The sequence below is a fragment of the Rutidosis leptorrhynchoides genome, chromosome 7 (genome assembly GCF_046630445.1).
Source record: "Rutidosis leptorrhynchoides isolate AG116_Rl617_1_P2 chromosome 7, CSIRO_AGI_Rlap_v1, whole genome shotgun sequence".
NCBI lineage: Eukaryota > Viridiplantae > Streptophyta > Magnoliopsida > Asterales > Asteraceae > Rutidosis > Rutidosis leptorrhynchoides.
The window spans coordinates 239746267-239771091 of NC_092339.1; the positions used below are offsets into that span (position 1 = coordinate 239746267).

Consider the following 24825-nt stretch of genomic DNA (forward strand, 5'->3'; position numbering starts at 1 on the left):
GCATATTTAGTCTCGAGCATTAGGATTGTGATACACTACGACTTGACCTAAATTGTTAGACAGATATTGATCAAACATATAAATATATATAATTAATATAGGTTCGTGAATCCGAGGCCAACCTTGCACTTGTTCAATGCCATCATATGCTTAATTACTACGAAATACAATATTGTGAGTTTCATTTGCTCCATTTTTAAATGCTTTTGCAATATATATTTTTGGGACTGAGAATACATGCGTTACTTTTATAAATATTTTACGAAATAGACACAAGTAATTGAAACTACATTATATGGTTGGATTATCGAAATTGAATATCGCCCCTTCAAGTCTGGTAACCAAAGAATTAGGGAAATGGCCCCTAATTGACGCGAATCCTAAAGATAGATCTATGGGTCTAACAAACCCTATTCTGGAATTTGGAATGCTTTAGTACTTTGATTTAAATGGTGATTGCGATTGCGATTGCCAATGTTTATGGCATACTTGCGAGTATGCGGGGGATATTCTATATACATTATGTTAATGTCGGTTATCAGGTGTCCATCATATGAATGATTTTTATGAACTTGCGAGTGTAATGAGATTTATGGAAAAAAGAGAATCTTGTGGTCAATTTTATAAATGGGAAATGATTGATTATGATAAACTAATGAACTCACCAACCTTTTGGTTGACACTTTAAAGCATGTTAATTCTCAGTTATTAAGGAAATCTTCCGCTGTTCATTAGCTCATTTTAAGGATATTACTTGGAGTCATTCATGGCATATTTCGAATGATGTTGTATTCGAGTCGTTGAGTTCATCAAGATTAGTATTAAGTCAATTATAGTTTGATGTATTATGAAATGGTATGCATGCCGTCAACTTTCGATGTAAAAAAATTTGTCTTTTGAAAACGAATGCAATATTTGTAAAATGTATCATATAGGGGTCAAATACCTCGCGATGTAATCAACTATTGTGAATCGTTTATAATGTATATGAACGGGTCCTTTCAGGTATTCCCCATAGGATGTTTCGTCTCCATAAAATGACTAGAAATCTGAAAAAAAATAAAAATAAAAAATATATAAAATAAAAAAAATAAAAAAAATAAACAAAGTTGAAGCCATAAAGTGTGTAATAACATTTCACTACCTTTTGTTTTTGTTTAAGTTTTGCCTGACTAAGGTTCTCCTTCATATGCCTTGGTTGATCCATAAAGCTTCACTGAGTTCAACAAAAGCAAACTTCACTAAACATGTTAAACAAAGTTGGGAAAGAAAGAAGGTGATAGAAAATAGAGATAACTGTGCACTTTATGAAGGACATATTATGATTAAGTAGTGATTGATAAGATAAATGATAAATAGTTGAATACTTAAATTGATAATAACAGGTACTCTCTATAAAATGAAACTGAAAATGATATCAAAAGGGTCTGCAAGTACTCTATTATGAAGAAGACTCTAAATCTAAAGATTCATCTTCTGATGAAGGCTCTAAATCTAATGAGTCACCATCATTGGTTGATGTATCCACAATTTCGAGTGGAATAGCACCTCTAATTAGGGGTGTTTAATCCATATTTAATATGAGAAACTAACACTTTGTTATAAAAAGGAATATCAAATATTGCAAGAGGGGTACGGTTTTGTACCACATGCCAACTTCTTCCCAACTATCAGACACATAAAAAACTTGCTTAGCTTGTGATGCATTAACACTAGTAGCTCTAGACTCTTTGTCAATGTGTAATCCATTTCAATCATCAGTGTTACAATAATCACATTTAAATACTAACACTCATTTATGTATACACACATCACAATAGAATATATACAATATATAACATCACAGTAACAATATATTCAAAACAAAATACCTGAAAATCACTGTCCAAATCATTTAAGCACAAATACATCTACTCGTTTCTAAAAATTTGCATCTACAGACTCAGATACATAAAATATAAACAAATATAATCAAAATATATTATTTCATACCAAACGTAATATGATGTTTTCAGTTCACTAAAACCTAATCTGATACTCCATATATACTATAGACTTAATCGACTAATTAATTGAGGAATACCTGAGTTGAGTTGAGATCCTTAAAAAGCACGAATGATTGATCAATGAGGAGTACTCTCTAGAATACAGGAACGCTTAACAAATTGAGTGATGTACGACTGAATCGATTAACAAATTGAGTGATGTCTGACTGAATCGATTAACAAATTGAGTGATACCTAACTACATTGATTAACAAATTGAGTGATACGTGACTGAATCGATTAATGATTTTATGATCTCGCAATAATTAATTGAGGAATACTTCCTCAAAATCAAAATCGATCGTGAACTTATTAAAGAAGCGGTAAAATTAGGGCTTTTAATGTAAAGGATATTACGAATGCAAATGTGTTTCTTTGGGTCGGGTTAATATTTAAACGGATTTACCCTTTGCCAATTACAGAGTATATATATCTGGATCTATGTACATGTTTATAAGTTTACATTAGTGATTAAATAAAATAAAATAAAATTTCAGGGTTGAGTTAATTGGAGTTTCTGGTGATTAATAAAATTTTACGTTTGTCTAGCTTTAAATAATAGTAGTAAATTGTTTATAGTTGTTAATGGGTTTATTTATAGTGGTTAATTGGAGTTTGGAGTTTGGATGTATATTGTATAACTTTTGTTGATTAGTAAAGTTTACAACCTTTAAAACAACAAAGCACATATGCAATATTACCTTTGCTTTTATCCAGTAACAATAATGCTAATTTAATAACATTATAGTGATCAGTAAGATGTCTTTGCATTTATCATTTACGAAATACTTTTCAAAAATTATTTGTGTTAAAATTATTTAATCCCATGTATAACTATATAATAACTACTCCTATCTACTACCAAGACAATTATTTTTTGGTATCTATTATCTAAATTAATGGCCACTTTTTGATCACTAACTTATTATTTTAGTGACAACTAATTCATTGGTCATTAATATTTTATAGTGACCAAGATTCAATGACCACTTTTTTTATGATAACTAAGTAATCGTTATTAATGACCAAACAAAAAGTTGTCACTAAAATATGATCATTAATGACCATTTTTCTTGTAGTGTTACTCTCTCGTCTCAAATTTATTATTTTCTCAGACATAAACACACTTTAAAAAAAATGCTGGTCACATATTCTTTTATATTAACTTTTATGTCTTATCCTAATTTTTATCTATCTTTTTTTCCTACATAAATAAAGTACGAGTACAAAAGATTTTTATCACATTAATTTTTTTTATAGAAGTGAATAATTAATTTGGAACATCCTAAAATGAAATAATGGAAAATAGATATGGAACACTGGGACTAGTTTTGTTACGGATTTTATGTCAAAATGTGGACGTTTGATAAGGACACCCTGACAATGTGTTTTCCTTCGAAACCCATCAGAGCCACCTTAATTAGACCCACCTTTTAAGAGTCGGATGCCGGAAAAGTAATTTCATCGGGTCCCCACACATGTGACAAGAGCAATTATCATCCCACGGCCACAAAATTTGTAAATTCTTGCCGCGAGTGGGATTGAACTTGCGCCTATTTTATGTAAAAACTTCCACATGCCGGGTCCAGCTTCAAAGGTATCGAAAATAATGATATTAAAGTTAAAATCACATAATATAAAATTGCATATAATTGCATGATATAATCAAAATATTAATTGGTTTTACTTCCAAATTACTTTAGGTATATACTATACGTTATCAGGTAAAAAAGTGTTGATGATTTTAGTATGATCCAACGAATTGTTTTATTGGAATTAGATTTGCTAAGTAGAATGTGATCAAGATCCGTTGATACTCTAAAACGAATTCGGTGAAGTGTGGAGTACACGTTCGTAAAGAGTTAGATAGATTATGGGAGCTGAAAATGAACTTGGTTTGTTGTGCTTGAAATCCGAACTTGAAGCTCATCTGCGCGCTGCGCAGATTAATGGCGCGCCGCACCATACAGTGAGTTTTGGAGATTGAAGATACTTATTCAGGATACTAGATCACTAAGTACATCTGCGCACCGAGCATATGTGTGGCGCGTCACGCAGTTTTGCAGTTTGTGCTGAAAGGGTGGAAATCTTTGTGTAACGACCCAAACCTCGTTATACCAAAAACACGCCCCAAAAAAAATTTTGGATCAGTCCATCTGGACAGAGTCCAGCTATCTGGACGGCGTCCAGCTCTGAAGGCCAGGATGGCGTCCAAACATTTAGGATGGCGTCCCAATGAACTGTCAGTTTCTGCTCCCCGTGCTCAACTTACGTGAGCGAAAAACCCGCTTTCCCAACATGTTAACATAATTAAAGCTAAGAGTTTTCCACAATAAAATCAAATTTTACAACATCGGGCCCACATCGGCCGTTTTACGAGTTTCGTTCAAAAATACAAGTTCGACCATAAGAGTTTAAATTCCAAACGACACTTAGAACATGGTGTTTGGGTTAAACTACCCACATCTTGGACAAACTTCAAAAACTAAACATTCCAAATGCGTCCCCTATCAAAACAAAGCGGGAGGCCACTAATCCAACCGAACACCCTTACCCGTGTCCACGCCGGAACCTAAAAAAAAGTAAATAACGAGAGGGTAAGAAAAGCTTAGTGAGTGCAATAGTTATACACATACATATATAACCTACTTACCTGCAAACACTTATACCAATCCGCATACATACTAGCAATATAATTAGCATACCTTCATAACGTATAACGCTAAATCCTCGATAACATAACTAGTATAACAATAGCATGTAACGCAAACATTACAATATGCTACAACACAATACACAAACATCGATGTTCACAACATCCATTAGTATCCAAATCCCAAGGCTAGCCCAACAAATGGTATCATCAACATCGAACTTATTACCCATCCGTCCTAATTAATGTGGTATCGTCAACATCGAACTTAAACCCTCATCGAATGTCACTACAATAGTGGTATGGCTTCGTCAACATCGAACTTTAAATCCATACATGAGGTATCGTCAACATCGAACTTAAACCCTCATTAAAACGAACAAACAATATACTCTAGGATATGGTATCGTCAACATCGAACTTTAACCCATACCCCACAAGCAATTAAATCATATACATACATATATAATTATTCCACTCACCTTAACGCCTTTGGTGAGTTAATCAAGCACGCAACCTTCAACACAACGTACCTAGTACATTATGTATATAATTAATATACAATTCGTTGGACTAAACACCAATAATACACTCTTGTGCATTTAATGACTTAAATGCATTAGTTGACCAATTTATACCAAAACCGTCCATTTAAGGTCAAGACCCATCATATATCACTAAAAGCTAGTGATTAAGGTCTAACAACACCGACCAACATAAACTAAGGACATTTCACACTCATCTTGCCCGACTAGGTCAACAATTAAACATTTAATCATTTTAAAGTCAACACGCCCATTTCGGCTCATCCACTACTCCAATTAACACACTTTCACATAATATCAAGGTGTGCTAGTAATTTACTAACCAATTAAGGCTCATAAGTTCAAATTTACCATTTTAAACCCTAGGTTAGTCATCATTGAGTCTTTGTGACCCAAACTTACTCAAAACCCCCAACTCACAAACAAATGGGTTTTTAAGTTCACCACTAACCCAAACCCTAACTCTTAAATAATTAAAGTAAGGAAATCGAAGTTAAGGCTTACCACTACAATCAAAACGTAGCTAGGGAGTAGATGAACAACTTTAAAACTCGCACTTTGACCCGAAACTAGCTTCTTCCTCTTTGGATTGAGCTTTCTCACACTAAAACCCTTCTCTCTCTAGAATTTATGTGGATAGGAAGTGGTGGTTGAAAATGGATTGATGATACTCAATGAACTGACCTAGGGGCCTTAAACTCATTCCATAAGTGAAATTACCAAAAATCCCCTTTAATATAACCAAAGTAAGACAGCTGGCCCTCCAGTACATCTGGACGGCGTCCAGAATACTGGACGGCGTCCAGTCCTTCAACACAGGACGGCGTCCCACACATTGGACGGCGTCCCAACCATCTGGGAAAACAGGATGTTACAACTCTTCCCACCGGATTGCGTCCTCACAATCCAAGCTGCATGACAAGCAGGAAGATATACCAAAACAAACTCTTCGGGCTCCCACGTAAACTCGGAACCCTTACTACGACGTCATTGAACTTTAAAAGTTCTCACCACTTTGTTTCTCAACCTTTTGACCTTCTCATCGAGTATAGCAATCGGCTCCTCAATATACTCTAACTTATTGTTTAGCCTAATCTCGTCTAAAGGCACCCATGAAGAATCATCCGCAAGACACTTACGGAGATGGGAAACATGAAATGTATTATGGATCCTCGCAAGCTCTTCGGGTAATTCTAAACGATATGCAACTTCACCAACACGAGCCAAAATCTTAAACGGCCCAATAAACCGAGGAGCTAACTTTCCCCGTTTTTGAAATCGAATAATACCCTTCCATGGCGAAACCTTAAGCATCACCATGTCACCTTCTTGGAACTCAATCAATCACCTACATTTGTCGGCATACGACTTTTGTCTATCTTGAGCCGCTTTCAAATGAGTCCGAATCTTCTCAATCTTTCTATTCGTCTCTAGAACCAAATCGGTACTCTCGATTTCTCTTTGACCCACTTCACCCCAACAAATCGGAGTTCGACACCTACGCCCATAAAGCATCTCATAAGGTGGCATCCCGATACTAGTATGATAACTAATATTGTACGAGAATTCCACCAAAGGCAAGTGCTCATCCCAACTACCCCCGAAATCAATAATGTACGCCCGTAACATATCCTCTAAGGTTTGATTCGTACGTTCAGTTTGACCGTCTGTTTGAGGATGGTACGCCGTGCTCAAATTCAATTGTGTACCCATATCTTCATGAAACTTTTCCCAAAATCGAGATGTGAAACGAGTATCTCGATCCGAAATAGTAGATATGGGAACCCCTTGTCTCGATATCACCTCCTTGATAAACAACTTAGCCAAGGTCTCTGACGATATCGCTTCCCGAATGGGAAGAAACAAAGCACTTTTCGTCAATTGGTCAACTATCACCCAAATCGTATCAAATTGGGTTCTCGCCATCTTTGGTAACTTTGTGATGAAATCTGTAGTGACCCAAACTTTTCCATGTTTATATATATTAAATGAAATTAATATTTACATGATTAAATGTTTTCAACATGTTAATCAATCAAATTTGTTAAGACTTGATTAATTGAAATAGGTTTCATATAGACAATTGACCACCCAAATTGACCGGCGATTCACGAACGTTACAAATTCATAAAAACTACATCATGTTATATATATAGACATATATATGGTTAACATGAAATTATGATAAGTAAGTATCTTACTAAGTGTATTAACAATGAGTGATATACATAAAAATGAGATTATTGAATTAAGAAACTCGAAACGATATATATAACGATTATCGTTATAACAACATCTTACTAAATACATATTGTAATACCCCGTCAGAATCCACTAACGGAATATTAACTCCTGGTCCCACAGTTTAGCGGTCACGCTCTCTATATGAGACGTTTCCGAAAAGTATTCGCATTATTTATTAAAACGAAGTCATTTATTAAAGATAATGTAACTGGAAACATTTGACGTCAATGACTAATGTCTATGAATCCAAACATCTTAAAAGAAAACTGTTTAAATGCGAATATATGTTCTTGAAATGAAAAAGATAAACATGCTGGACGCCGTCCAGTTCTAGCAGCAAACAGCATATAACTTCATAATAAGCGGAAGCACTAACTCTATGTACCTGAGATGAAACATGCAAAACGTCAACAAAAAACATTGAGTGAATCTACAGGTTTAGTAAATCATTTCTTAAGTAAGGCCACAAGATTTTCTTAGAAAACATCATTAGAAAAGTATACATTATCATGAGCACTTGATTATAAAGCCTTAACCTTTGCGTGAGCCGAGCACACGTCTTTAGTTTACCCTATACTGGTGATACACCGATCAAGTGTACGTGTTACAACTACATAAGCACATGTTTAACGTTGCGGTGAGGTTTGTCAAACCTAACGGTACCGTCCCTATAAGTCGAGCTTATAAAGTAATTAATATAATCAAGCTAAGGGATTTTTGATCTAAAATCATATGTATATTCTTAGTAAGTTACTTGTGCCAAACACGTAAAATATTTGTAAAAAGCATGCATCTCATCCCTGTAAAAACGTAGTAGGGACTGTAGACTCACCTAAGCAAAAGCACTCGTAAAGATCTTAGCATATCGTACTTTTGTCAAAACTCTTAACTGAACAACGTAACCTAATCAAGTAAATCATCTTAAGTATACACTAATAGGTCACACTTCGTCAACCTATAGTGTACGCAAAGTCCTAGTGCTCAGACTGACTTAACGAATAAGTAAAAGTCAACTAATCCAAGCAAGTCAACAAAAGTCAACCAAAGTCAAACCAAAAGTCAACTCGGTCAAAGTGGTCAACTAAAGACAAACATCTCAGTAGGTCATGCAAACATGATCAATAAGTCAAACATAGGTCGTATAACATGTTAACGCTCGTAGTTTATCAAATCGCATTTTCCACACCTTAGAGTAATCTTTCGAAAATCATACGTCGTAAAGAAATACAATCATAGAACATAGCACATAATTCATAAAATTATGAACAACTCCAAATCATAACTAGACTTAAAATCGATTCCAAAAAGTCCAGCCAAAGCCTCATACGATAAATAAAAGTCTAATATCAGAAAGGGTCAATTCATAGTTCATTACAGAAATTTCTGCCACACGTCAGTTTTTAAACATTTTTCAAAAAATATAGAAAATAGATTTTAATGAACGACTAATTGGTGTCATCTCAAGACATCTCAAAATTTAAGTGATAAAATAATCAGAAGCATTGCTTTAGCCAATTCGTACAGATTTGCAAAACATTACAGACTCATCAGTTTCTGACCATCAATCAGACATATCATTTAGAAGAGCATTTATCTCATGGCAAATCACGTTCTCGCAAGTTTGCATACAAATGAAACATGTCAAGTAACATATAAAATAATATATTAAAGAAGATCAAATTCTAAATCAATTCCTAGTTCATTCTAGAAATTTTTATGCAAACTCAAAAACAGATTCAGCATACTTTACAAAGCAAATATTCGTTTTATCATAACGGGAGCATTACATAACATTTCGACGCAAATCTTTAGTCCAAATTGCATAAATTTTCACAAGGAATATATTAGTACACTTTATATAAACTAAAACACATAGCATGCAACTCAGAAAATTCGGATTTCATGCAAACCCTAACGTAAACTTCGATTACGCATATCTTAAGCACACGATAACGAAATCACGCAAAATCGGAGTCTAAAATTAATAACTTTTCGATATCTTTCTAATAAAACATATTAAAAAGTAATATCTCATATAGATTTAATCAGATCATCAATAAACAAATTCTTTTTTCAATTAAACAACGTTAATTGCGCAATCAATCAACAATTAACAACACAAGACATCATTAATTGAGCACTAGACTCTAATACACTATGTAATTGATCAAAAAACTGATTTATAAAGATTAGGGTTTCTAGTTATACCACAAACGATTAAATCGAATGAAGCGCCCCGTCCTAATCCATCTGGACAAAGTCCATATCGATTACAAACGATTCACAAACAAAGTCCATATCATCAAACTTTTGGCCGTTCAGACCATCTACAATTTTTGCCGTTTCCTCTGAATTTAATGCTACCATATCTGAATATCGGTTATCAATCCGAGGTGGTTTCAAGAGAATTGTGTTTTTAGATGATTAAACGCTGATGGTATTATGGTGGAATATAAAAGGTTCCTCGATAACAATAAAAGAGCACGCGTATATATCAAGATTATAATAAGGCTAATTCAAATAAAAAGTCGAAGTTGACTTGCTGGAGCTGTGACAAAATTTTCTACTTTGAAAGGAATTACCAAGTTATTTTGGGTAATAATAACACTAAGGAATTAGCACAGCTACGTGTTAAATGTTTACTCAATTTCCGAGAGTTCTTCAGGTGCATAACTATATGTATCAATCTTTTCTCCCATAGATGAAGTGCAGTTGGTTCATCCTCTCGATTTAGGTGTTTTCAAGAATCATAAAAGGTTTGAACGCAGATTATAATTGTCAAGATACAAATGAGGTTTAAGACGAAATCAAGTGGCAAACTTGAAGAATTGTTTAGTTTCATATGTTATAATCAATATTTTAATTCATTTTAATTGTCCAATGTCGACAGTCCACAGTTGATAGTCCACAGTTAACAGTCCAACAATTCATATATAGCTTATTATATAATATTCGAATTAATTAATACGTATCGTGACCCGTGCACATGCCTCAGACTCGATCACAACTCAAACTATATATATTATTATAGAATCAACCTCAACCATGTATAGCTAACTTCAGCATTACTGCATATAGAGTGTCTATGGTTATTTCAAATACTATATATAGATGCGTCCATATGATATGTCAAAACCTTGTATACGTGTCCCGATATTTAAAGTGCATAAAATAAATAACAGAAATTAAATGACGATAAATAAAATTGCGAGAATTAAAATTGCGATAAATAAATTGCGATAACTAAATTGCGATAAATAAAAGGTAATACGGAATTAACAGTTAGCTAGGAACAGTTAGCTAGGAACAGTTAGCGTCGATTCTTAACAAAATTTCTCATAGTTAATTTGTTTGTTTCTAACAAATTTTATTTTGTCCAATGTTTTCTTCATTATGCCACTTGTTGGATTCTGATAAATCAAAATCCAAATATTAAATTGGATGAAAATGGTTGTTCTGTAGTGAACGGATTCGTATCTCTGTGGATGTAAGTAGGATAGTAAATGACTGTTGAATCAAATTCGAAGAATGTACAGTGTAACTTATTAATGTCAAATCTAAATATTCCTCGGGTATTACCTACCCGTTAAATTATTTTCACCATTAACAGTTTGTACGAAAGAATTTTTAATTACAATCTTTATGAAAATATACTTACATATATATTTTCTTCAGATGTAATCATGGATTTAATGAGTCAATATGATATTACACTCATTTGATTTATCGTTAGAACAATAATATATAATCTCTAAAACATTAGAGATTACATAATCGCCATGTCGAACGAAGATAAATGATGTAGAATGATTCGTAGATTGATAATTATGCTCGAGGTACATAATGAGATATTGAGACATAGATTGTTGATGGTACTGGTGCTATTATTGATGGTACTGTTGGTGTCGGTGATGTTGCTGAAGCTGGTATGTTTTGCACCATATTTTCCAAAACTATTACTCGAGCACGAAGTTCGCTGTCTTCTTGTATTACTCCGGGATGATTGTCGGTTGGAACGAGTGGTTGAATAAGGTTTAGAATTTTGGATAGAATATAATTGTGACGAGATACTCTGGAAATGAGAGAAAAAATGGTGTCTCGAACAGGTTCGCCGGTAAGTGCTTCAGGTTCTTCGCCAAGAGGACAATATGGTGGGTGGAAGGGATCACCTTCTTTTTTATTCCAATGATTAAGTAGGCTACGAACCCATCAAATGAATTGGGAATGACTGATTGGCTGATTCATTCTGGTGACACTGCTTTCGGAGATTAGGCGAAACTCCATATCGGAATAGCTGTCGAAATTCGAGGAATTCGAACTGGCTGAGGGATTCATCTCGTACGATCAGATGAAGGATTTTCGATAAGAAATAGATTATAGGATGTAGATTAGTACCCTGCAATACATAATTTACATATGCATATATAATACTAAAATCCCATAAGTTACAGAAGAATCTACGAAAGCTGTCAGGCAAAGGTAACAATAATATATACGCTAAGATATGAATTTATCTATACACTGTCTATGCAATAGAGGTAGTAAGACGTGTCTAGACTTTAAGAATGATAAGCAAATAATTTTCGACACTAAATGATAAGAAAAACTTATGACATGCAGACACGGTCGAAGTCCAGACTCACTAATGCATCTAAACAACTATCAACTAGACACACTAATGCAAGACCTGGTTCACTAAGACCACCGCTCTGATACCAACTGAAGCGCCCCGTCCTAATCCATCTGGACGAAGTCCATATCGATTACAAATGATTCACAATAGTTGATTACATCGCGAGGTATTTGACCTCTATATGATACATTTTACAAACATTGCATTCGTTTTAAAAGATAAACTTTCTTTACATCGAAAATTGACAAGCATGCATACCATTTCCTAATATATCCAACTATAATTGACTTAATAATAATCTTGACGAACTCGATGACTCGAATGCAACATCTTTTGAAATATGTTATGAATTACTCCAAGTAATGTCTCTAATATGAACAAATGCACAGCGGAAGATTTCTTTCATACCTGAGAATAAACATGCTTAAAAGTGTCAATCAAAAGGTTGGTGAGTTCATAGGTTTATCATAAAAGAATAAAATTCATCATTTTGATAGACCACAAGATTTAAATCCTGCATGGTATAAATGGGCCCGAATCCTATACCCATCTGTAATGTACATGCGATATCTTTTAAATACAGTACACCTTTCTCGTGTACGAAATCATTTTCATAAATCTTAGTAACCGTACACATATCTTGTGTACAAAAAAATAACATACACGTAACCTGTGTATAAAATCATTCTCTCGATACATAACATTCACTTTGCTTTCATAGCTTGTCTTGGTAACCGACCTTAACATATAATGCGCATAATAATATCCCCAAAACAGAACATCTCATCTGTATAATAATCATATAAACTTCGAAGTACTAAGCACCACGCCCACTAGCTCTTTCGTCTAGTGAACATTCTGGGTGGGGGTGTTAAACCCGGTAGCTACCTTTAGGATTCGCGTGAATTAGGGCCATACCCGATTCTAATTCTTAGGTTACCAAGCAATAATAATTAGGAGAAAATATTCACAACAATTAGTGGCAATTATCAAGTCCACATAATTCAATAATAATCCACAGAACTTCTGTCTACATAATAATTCATTCGAGGAATGTTTTTCTTGTGTCTATCTCGTCAAACATTTATAAAAGCATTTCATGTATTCGCAGTTCAAAATGTATTTCAAAAGCATTTAATAAAGCAATTGTAAAAACAGCGCATGTATTCTCAGTCCCAAAAATATAAAGAGTAAAAGGGAATCAAATGAACTCACCTAATGTATTTTGTAGTAAAACTACATATGACTATATTGAACAATGCAGGGTTGGCCTCGAATTTACGAACCTATATTATTCATATATATATATATATATATATATATATATATATATATATATATATATATATATATATATATATATATATATATATATTAAAACATATAATCTTATTTGAATAAGTTTATATATATTAATGATCATACTAGTTATATTATGTGTTATATAGATAAGTTTTATATATTTAATTTATATATTTCATATAACTAATATTCGTTATAACATATTAATAATACTAATTTATATTAAGGTTTATATAAAAATATATATTTATATATTAGTTGATATATTTATATATAGCTTAGTTAATATTATTTTAATAATAAGAATATAGTGATATGTAATATTAATATTATTATAACGTATTTTTATATTAAAAATATCTATTTTTAATAATACTAAAACGATAAGGATGATAATACTAATGATAGTAATAACAATAATAGTGTTAATTTTAATAATAATAACTTTACTAATTTTTATAAAAAAAAATAATAATATCTTTCATAAATTTTTAATTATAATGGTACCTCATTTTAATAATAAAATGATGATAATAATAACTTTGTTAATAATAAGTTTTCTATTACAAACCTCGTGTTAAATATCTAGACTTATAACCACAGTTTCTATAACTTAATTCTCATAATTATATTCATAATTTTACAGGTATTCATATAATTTATAACCAGTTTCCAAATTTTATCTTAACAACTTTTATTACTAACTTCTTAATATAGTTGTTATTAACATGTTTGAAATCATAAAAATTGATAATAACAATAATAATACTACCAACAATAATAATGTTAATACTGATAATATTAACAATGATAATAATATAACCTATATAAATGATAATACTTTTAATAACCATTTTATTAATAATAATGATAATAATTTGTAATACTATAATCCTAGTAGATAATAATTATAACATAATAATAATAATCATAATAATAATAATAATAATAATAATAATAATAATAATAATAATAATAATAATAATTAAAAATAATAAAAGTGAGTAAACTACCTTTAAGCTTTTCCTAAAAAAAATGCATCAGACAGGGCTTGAACCCGCAACCTCCCGCTCACCCAAACTACTCCTAAACCACAGCACTACCGACTACTTTTCTAATTTAGTCTATCCTGTATATTCATTTAACCCATGATACATATCAATAAAAAGTTTCAGCCCACTGTGAGTTAGTTGGGCCACGGCCCAATACCAAATTATGGTGCAAGAATCAAGTCCAGCTTAATTTTAAATGGCCCTGTTATTTATTTGATCCAAAAGGGTGAAAATGATCCATTAACATTGAGTCTGGTTAAAACTGAAAACACGAAGCATTCATAGGAAGCTCGATGATCTCATATATTTTATATCCCAAAACAGTAACCGGTTGTTGGTCATCATTTTTACTATCATCGTGATATCGTATTAATCCCATATTATCATCTTCGTTACTGTTATCCGGAAGTAGAAACAGAAACGTACGTCCAGAGTTAATTACGGTTTGGTTTGATGGCGGTTTGTTTTCGATTGGCCAAACATGGGGGTGGTTCTTGGCGGTTGACGATGGTTTAGGGTGATGGTTTAGGGTGGTTTGAACAACAGTAGATTAATGGGTGTTCTCGAATGGAAACAACAACGTAAGTATAGAATTAGTTTCGAGAGTGTGCGTGTGTATTTGTTGAATGGAACATGAATCCAAAACAGGAAGGATAATACACGCATTAGTAGCATTCCATTAAAGCAGAGCTAGAAGTGGCTTGTTGTAGGTGACAAGTTGCTACTGGTGTGGGGTTCTCTTCGACAGAAAATAGACAAGTGTACCAGAATAGAGAGCAATTAAGTTAATCAAAGATATAGATCGGTGATCGATAAATACGCTAAAGATGGTGATAGAAGGTTTCGATGGTGGTCAGTGTCTTGAAGGTCATGGTGGTTTTTATAAAGGTGACGGTGGTGATAGGTGTTGGTACTCTGGTGGTGGATTGAGGGTGACGGGTATAATGGTCATGGAAGGTGATGGTGACTGAGGTCATGTCCACCGTTGAAGTGGGTTGGGTTGTTTAAGTGTTAGCCGAAGGTGGTGTAGGTTGTTTATGGTGACGAACAAAGAGATGGCGATGGTGGTCATGGGTGTAATCGTATAGCAACCAGATAGTTAAAGGATCGATCATGGTGGTGGTTCTTCATCAAATGGTATTTAGAAGTGGGTTTCGTTCGATAAATGAAAACAAACTGAAAGAAATGTGGTGATCGAGCTTTATATATCTTATATGCTATGACTATGTATGTATACATATATAATATATGTAAATGAAAAGAAAAGGAAACAATAATTGACTCTGCATTATGTGTTTTCAACAAAATAGAACACAGTAGTTGAATAGTGAGAAATTGGAAGCATTTGTTTGTTTTATAAACTTTTTGAATAATTGTACATAAAGTGTTTCTATATTATAATTATAATAGATGCAAACTAGATTAGTATCGTAATAAAATATGTATATAATTCAAAACGTGTGAAGTAAAATAATTAACTGCCGACAGTTTTTCCCGGAAACTATTTCGTATCCCATTGTGAATCAGCGGCGGATAAAAAGTCTTCGGAAAAATCCCAAAATTTTAAATTAATTATTTTTATTTATTTTGGTCATTATGATATAAAATTCAGTCATTAATTTAATAAATAAATAGTACATCAACTGTCCCTCTCATTTATGAGTAAAATATAAAAAGTGTTAAAACTTAACAAATAGTTCCTAAATACATTTTTAATAAGCCTAAAATTTATAGAGCTCATTTTTGTATCACCGTTTATTTTAAAATTACATAAGTTTGAATTTAACTTGCTTAATATCAATCGAAACATCAAACGAGTATTACAATCATTTAATATTTATTTTTAATATACTTTATCTATATATAGAGATATATTTTAAATAATATTTATTATAATATTCTATTTTTATTTTATTAGTTTTTTTATAACAACAACATATAATACTTCACATTATATTTCGAATTATTAATTATATATACATACACACATATCTATTTACAATTAATTGTTCGTGAATCGTTGAGAGCAGTCGAAGGTCAATTGAATATATGAACATTGTTTCAAAATTTTTGAGACTCAACATTACATACTTTGCTTATCGTATCGAAATCATATAAAGATTAAGTTTAAATTTAGTCGAAAATTCCCGGGTCGTCACAGTACCTACCCGTTAAAGAAATTTCGTCCCGAAATTTGAGTGAGGTCGTCATGGCTAACAATTAGAATGTTTTCCTGACGAATATGAGTTGATAAATAGAGTTTTATCATTATTGAATAATATAGATAAAACGACTCGATTATGTGAAGCGTACGAGTGAAGCTATCATTAAATAGTGAAATGAAAATGACAATTTTCATCATAACATTTGACTAGTCTTGGTTGAATTCCGGAATTCAAGGAATTTCAAAGAAAATCTTCAAAATCTATAAGATCTGATTCTTCAGAATTTAAGGGAATTAGGATCTCTTTAATTAAATGCAGTCATCTGTCTCGATTGTTACGTCTGATTTTTCACTATAAATACACCCTTCTCATTTCCTTTATATTTTGGAGTTCCATATATTTGTTTTCTTTTACCGACTTTAAGTCAAGCAAATAATGGTCCAGAATTAGTAGGTATGGTGTTTCGAATGAACATGGCTAATGTTTCTAAGAAAAAAACGGTAATCGCACAATCTGACTTGTCAAATTACCAGAATTACTGAGAATAGAACTATTAAGAATATACTTTCTTGATATGTTCAGAAGTTAAGCAGAATGAAAGAGTTATGTACCATGACACATGATGACGTTATAATCTGTGAATCATCACATTCCATTAGAAACTCAGCATGACTTACTGTAATATAATCACGTTGATCAAGTGTCATTATATTATACTAACTCATGCATATATTTCCAACACTACTTCCAAACATTCATAATTCAAACTCAAATTTTAAAGAAATTTAAAAACTAAAGTAGTTTCCTTTATAATGTAATATAGATAGCACGAAGAGATAAATAATTTCGGACGAGAATATTTATGAAAATATCCTCAGAAATATCGAAGATATTTATGATGATATTTTCAGAATTTCTAAGATCGAAGGTTGATGAAGAAATATTCTTCACGAGATTTAATATGAGTACGGAGCAAGATATTCTCTAAAGATTTCATCGGATACAAAATTTATCTGGATTCTTTGAATATAGGGTTTGGTCCTTGTATCTGTCCTCGGTCTCCTTCATGGTTTGCTCAATCCATTTTTTTTCAGTACCAAATTTTCTATCGAGCGTTCCTAACACTTCCTTCTTTATCATCAAACTTTTGGCCATTCAGACCATCTACAATTTTTGCTGTTTCCTCTGCATTTAATACTACCATATCTGAATCATCGGTTATCAATCAGAGGTGGTTTCAAGAGAATTGTGTTTTTAGATGATTAAACACTGATGGTATTATGGTGGAATATAAAAGGTTCCTCGATAACAATAAAAGAGCACACATATATATCAAGATTATAATAAGGCTAATTCAAATGAAAATTCGAAGTTGACTTGCTGGAGCTGTGACAAAATTTGCTACTTTGAAAGGGATTACCAAGTTATTTTGGGTAATAATAACACTAAGGAATTATCACAGATACGTGTTAAATGTTTACTCAGTTTCCGAGAGTTCTTCAGGTGTATAACTATATGTATCAATCTTTTCTCCCAAAGATGAAGTGCAGTTGGTTCATCCTCTCGATTTAGGTGTTTTCAAGAATCATGAAAGGTTTGAACGCAGATTATAATTGTCAAGATACAAATGAAGTTTAAGACAAAATCAAGTGGCAAACTTGAAGAATTGTTTAGCTTCATATGTTATAATCAATATTTTAATTCATTTTAATTGTCCAATGTCGGCAGTCCACAGTTGATAGTCCATAGTTAACAGTCCAATAATTCATATATAGCTTATTAAATAATATTCGAATTAATTAATACGTATCGTGACCCGAACACATGTCTCAGACCCGATCACAACTCAAACTATATATATTATTGTAGAATCAACCTCAACCTGTATAGCTAACTCTAGCATTACTGCATATAGAGTGTCTATGGTTATTCCAAATAATATATATAGATGCGTCGATATGATATGTCAAAACCTTGTATACGTGTCCCGATATTTAAAGTGCGTAAAATAAATAACAGAAATTAAATGGCAATAAATAAAATTGCGAGAATTAAAATTGAGATAAATAAAATGCGATAAATAAATTGTGATAACTAAATTGCGATAAATAAAAGGTAATACGGAATTAACAGTTAGCTAGGAACAGTTAGCTAGTAATAGTTAGCGTGCATTCTTAATAAAATTTCTCATAGTTAATTTGTTTGTTTTTAACAAATTTTATTTTGTCCAATGTTTTCTTCATTATGCCACTTGTTGGATTCTGATAAATCAAAATCCAAATATGAAATTGGATGAAAATGGTTGTTCTGTGGTGAACGAATTCGTATCTCTGTGGATGTAAGTAGGATAGTAAATGACTGTTGAATCAAATTCGAAGAATGTACAGTGTAACTTATTAATGTGAAATCTAAATATTCTTCGGGTATTACCTACCCATTAAAATATTTTCACCATTAACAGTTTATACGAAAGAATTTTTAATTACAATCTTTATGAAAATATACTTACATATATATTTTCTTCAGATGTAATCATGGATTTAATGAGTCAATATGATATTAAACTCATTTGATTTATCGTTAGAACAATAATATATAATCTCTAAAACATTAGAGATTACATAATCGCCATGTTGAACGAAGATAAATGATGTAGAACGATTCGTAGATTGATAATTATGCTCGATGTACATAATGAGATGTTGAGGCATAGATTGTTGATGGTACTGGTGCTGTTATTGATGGTACTGTTGGTGTCGGTGATGTTGCTGAAGCTGGTATGTTTTGCACCATATTTTCCAAAACTATTACTCGAGCACGAAGTTCGCTGTCTTCTTGTATTACTCCGGGATGATTGTTGGTCGGAACGAGTGGTTGAATAAGGTTTAGAATTTTAGATAGAATATAATTGTGACGAGATACTCTGGAAATGAGAGAGAAAATGGTGTCTCGAACAGGTTCGCCGGTAAGTGCTTCAGGTTCTTCGCCAAGAGGACAATATGGTGGATGGAAGGGATCACCTTCTTTTTGATTCCAATGATTAAGTAGGCTACGAACCCATCAGATGAATTGGGGATGACTGATTGGCTGATTCATTCTGGTGACACTGCTTTCGGATATTAGGTGAAACTCCATATCGGAATAGCTGTCGAAATCCTAGGAATTCGAACTGGCTGAGGGATTCATCTCGTACGATCAGATGAAGGATTTTCGATAAGAAATAGATTATAGGATGTAGATTAGTACCCTGCAATACATAATTTACATATGCATATATAATACTAAAATCCCATAAGTTACGGAAGAATCTACGAAAGCTGTCAGGCAAAGGTAACAATAACAGATACGCTAAGATATGAATTTATCTACACACTGTCTATGCAATAGAGGCAATAAGACGTGTCTAGACTTTAAGAATGACAAGAAAATAATTTTTGACACTAAATGATAAGCAAAACTTTTGACATGCAGACACGGTCGAAGTCCCCACTCACTAATGCATCTAAATAACTATCAATTAGACACACTAATGCAGGACCTGGATCGCTAAGACCACCACTCTGATACCAACTGAAGCGCCCCGTCCTAATCCATCTGGACGAAGTCCATATCAATTACAAATGATTCACAATAGTTGATTACATCGCGAGGTCTTTGACCTCTATATGATACATTTTACAAACATTGCATTCGTTTTAAAAGATAAACTTTCTTTAAATCGAAAATTGACAAGCATGCATACCATTTCCTAATATATCCAACTATAATTGACTTAATAATAATCTTGATGAACTCGATGACTCAAATGCAACGTCTTTTGAAATATGTCATGAATTACTCCAAGTAATGTCTCTAATATGAACAAATGCACAGCAGAAGATTTCTTTCATACCTGAGAATAAACTTGCTTAAAAGTGTCAATCAAAAGGTTGGTGAGTTCATAGGTTTATCATAAAACAATAAAATTCATCATTTTGATAGACCACAAGATTTAAATCCTGCATGGTACAAATGGGCCCGAATCCTATACCCACCTGTAATGTACATGCGATATCTTTTAAATACAGTACACCTTTCTCATGTACGAAATCATTTTCATAAATCTTAGTAACCGTACACATATCTCGTGTACAAAAAAATAACATACACATAACCTGTGTATAAAATCATTATCTCGATACATAACATTCACTTTGCTTTCATAGCTTGGCTTGGTAACTGACCTTAACATATAATGCGCATAATAATATCCCCAAAACAGAACATCTCGTCTGTATAATAATCATATAAACTTCGAAGTACTAAACACCACGCCCACTAGCTCTTGCGTCTAGTGAACATTCTGGGTGGGGTTGTTAAACCCGGTAGCTACCTTTAGGATTTGCGTGAATTAGGGCCATACCCGATTCTAATTCTTAGGTAACCAAGCAATAATAATCAGGGGAAAATATTCACAACAATTAGTGGCAATTATCAAGTCTACATAATTCAATAATAATCCACAGAACTTCTGTCTGCATAATAATTCATTCGAGGAATGTTTTTCTTGTGTCTATCTCATCAAACATTTATAAAAGCATTTCATGTATTCGCAGTTCAAAATGTATTTCAAAAGCATTTAATAAAGTAATTGTAAAAACAGCGCATGTATTCTCAGTCCCAAAAATATAAAGAGTAAAAGAGAATCAAATGAACTCACCTAATGTATTTTGTAGTAAAAATACATATGACTATATTGAACAATGCAGGGTTAGCCTCAGATTCACGAACCTATATTATTCATATATATATATATATATATATATATATATATATATATATATATATATATATATATATATATATATATATATATATATATATATATATATATATATATATATATATATATTAAAACATATACACTTATTTGAATAAGTTTATATATATTAATGATCATACTAGTTATATTATGTGTTATATAGATAAGTTTAATATATTTAATTTATATATTTCATATAACTAATATTCGTTATAACATATTAATAATACTAATTTATATTAAGGTTTATATAAAAATATATATTTATATATTAGTTGATATATTTATATATAGCTTAGTTAATATTATTTTAATAACAAGAATATAGTGATATGTAATATTAATATTATTATAACGTATTTTTATATTAAAAATATCTATTTGTAATAATACTAAAACGATAAGGATGATAATACTAATGATAGTAATAACAATAATATTGTTAATTTTAATAATAATAACTTTACTTATTTTTATAAAAAAAATAATAATATCTTTCATAAATTTTTAATTATAATGGTACCTCATTTTAATAATAAAATGATGATAATAATAACTTTGTTAATAATAAATTTTCAATTACAAACCTCGCGTTAAATATCTAGACTTATAACCACAGTTTCTATAACTTAATTCTCATAATTATATTCATAATTTTACAGGTATTCATATAATTTATAACCAGTTTCCAAATTTTATCCTAACAACTTTTATTACTAACTTCTTAATATAGTTGTTATTAACATGTTTGAAATCATAATAATTGATAATAACAATAATAATACTACCAACAATAATAATGTTAATACTAATAATATTAACAATGATAATAATATAACCTATATAAATGATAATACTTTTAATAACCATTTTATTAATAATAATGATAATAATTTGTAATACTATAATCCTAGTAGATAATAATTATAACATAATAATAATAATAATAATAATAATAATAATAATAATAATAATAATAATAATAATAATAATAATAATAATAATAATAATAATAATAATAATAATAATAATTAAAAATGATAAAAGTGAGTAAAATATCCTTAAGCTTTTCCTAAAAAAAATGCATCAGACAGGGCTTGAACCCGCAACCTCCCGCTCACCCAAACTACTCCTAAACCACAGCACTACCGACTACTTTTCTGATTTAGTCTATCCTGTATATTCATTTAACCTATGATACATATCAGTAAAAAGTTTCAGCCCACTGTGAGTTAGTTAGGCCTCGGCCCAATACCAAATTATGGTGCAAGAATTAAGTCCAGCTTAATTTTAAATGGCCCTGTTATTTATTTGATCCAAAAGGGTGCAAATGATCCATTAACATTGAGTCTGGTTAAAACTAAAAACACGAAGCATTCATAGGAAGCTCGATGATGTCATATATTTTATATCCCGTAACAGTAACCGGTTGTTGGTCATCATTTTTACTATCATCGTGATATCGTATTAATCCCATATTATCATCTTTGTTACTGTTATCCGGAAGTAGAAACAGAAACGTACGTCCAGAGTTAATTACGGTTTGGTTTGATGGTGGTTTGTTTTCGATTGGCCAAACATGAGGGTGGTTCTTGGCGGTTGACGATGGTTTAGGGTGATGGTTTAGGGTGGTTTGAACAACAGTAGATTAATGGGTGTTCTCGAATGGAAACAACAACGTAAGTATAGAATTAGTTTCAAGAGTGTGCGTGTGCATTTGTTGAACGTAACATGAATCCAAAATAGGAAGGATAATACACGCATTAGTAGCATTCCATTAAAGCAGAGCTAGAAGTGGTTTGTTGTAGGTGACAAGTTGCTACTGGTGTGGGGTTCTCTTCGACAGAAAATAGACAAGTGTACCAGACTAGCGAGCAATTAAGTTAATCAAATATATAGTTCGGTGATCGATAAATACGCTGAAGATGGTGATAGAAGGTTTCGATGGTGGTCAGTGTCGTGAAGGTCATGGTGGTTTTGATAAAGGTGACGGTGGTGACAGGTGTTGGTACTTGAAATGTCCCGTTCTTAATGATTAAAAACGTTCCATATTAATTGATTTCGTTGCGAGGGTTTGACCTCTATATGAGACATTTTTCAAAGACTGCATTCATTTTTAAAACAAACCATAACCTTTATTTCATAAATAAAGGTTTAAAAAGCTTTATGTAGATTATCAAATAATGATAATCTAAAATATCGTGTTTACACACGACCATTACATAATGGTTTACAATACAAATATGTTACATCGAAATCAGTTTCTTGAATGCAGTTTTTACACAATATCATACAAACATGGACTCCAAATCTTGTCCTTATTTTAGTATGCAACAGCGGAAGCTCTTAGTATTCACCTGAGAATAAACATGCTTTAAACATCAACAAAAATGTTGGTGAGTTATAGGTTTAACCTATATATATCAAATCGTAACAATAGACCACAAGATTTCATATTTCAATACACATCCCATACATAGAGATAAAAATCATTCATATGGTGAACACCTGGTAACCGACATTAACAAGATGCATATATAAGAATATCCCCATCATTTCGGGACACCCCTCGGATATGATATAAATTTCGAAGTACTAAAGCATCCGGTACTTTGGATGGGGTTTGTTAGGCCCAATAGATCTATCTTTAGGATTCGCGTCAATTAGGGTGTCTATTCCCTAATTCTTAGATTACCAGACTTAATAAAAAGGGGCATATTCGATTTCGATAATTCAACCATAGAATGTAGTTTCACGTACTTGTGTCTATTTTGTAAATCATTTATAAAATCTGCATGTATTCTCATCCCAAAAATATTATATTTTAAAAATGGGACTATAACTCACTTTTACAGATTTTTACTTCATCGGGAAGTAAGACTTGGCCACGGGAAGTAAGACTTGGCCACTGGTTGATTCACGAACCTATAATAATATATACATATATATCAAAGTATGTTCAAAATATATTTACAACACTTTTAATATATTTTGATGTTTTAAGTTTATTAAGTCAGCTGTCCTCATTAGTAACCTACAACTAGTTGTCCACAGGTAGATGTACAGAAATAAATCGATAAATATTATCTTGAATCAATCCACGACCCAGTGTATACATATCTCAGTATTGATCACAACTCAAACTATATATATTTTGGAATCAACCTCAACCCTGTATAGCTAACTCCAACATTCACATATAGAGTGTCTATGGTTGTTCCGAAATATATATAGATGTGTCGACATGATAGGTCGAAACATTGTATACGTGTCTATGGTATCTCAAGATTACATAATATACAATACAAGTTGATTAAGTTATGGTTGGAATAGATTTGTTACCAATTTTCACGTAGCTAAAATGAGAAAAATTATCCAATCTAGT

General features: G+C 31.9%; 1 long non-coding RNA gene across 1 annotated transcript; it reads right to left on the reverse strand.

The window, feature by feature from the left end:
* Nucleotides 1-944: 944 nt before the first annotated feature.
* On the reverse strand, nucleotides 945-2342 carry LOC139857202 (uncharacterized). The gene is made up of 3 exons (XR_011762388.1): nucleotides 2084-2342; nucleotides 1145-1216; nucleotides 945-1049 (listed from the first exon to the last, which is right to left on the reverse strand). It is a non-coding gene; the product is annotated as an uncharacterized lncRNA (long non-coding RNA).
* Nucleotides 2343-24825: the final 22483 nt, after the last annotated feature.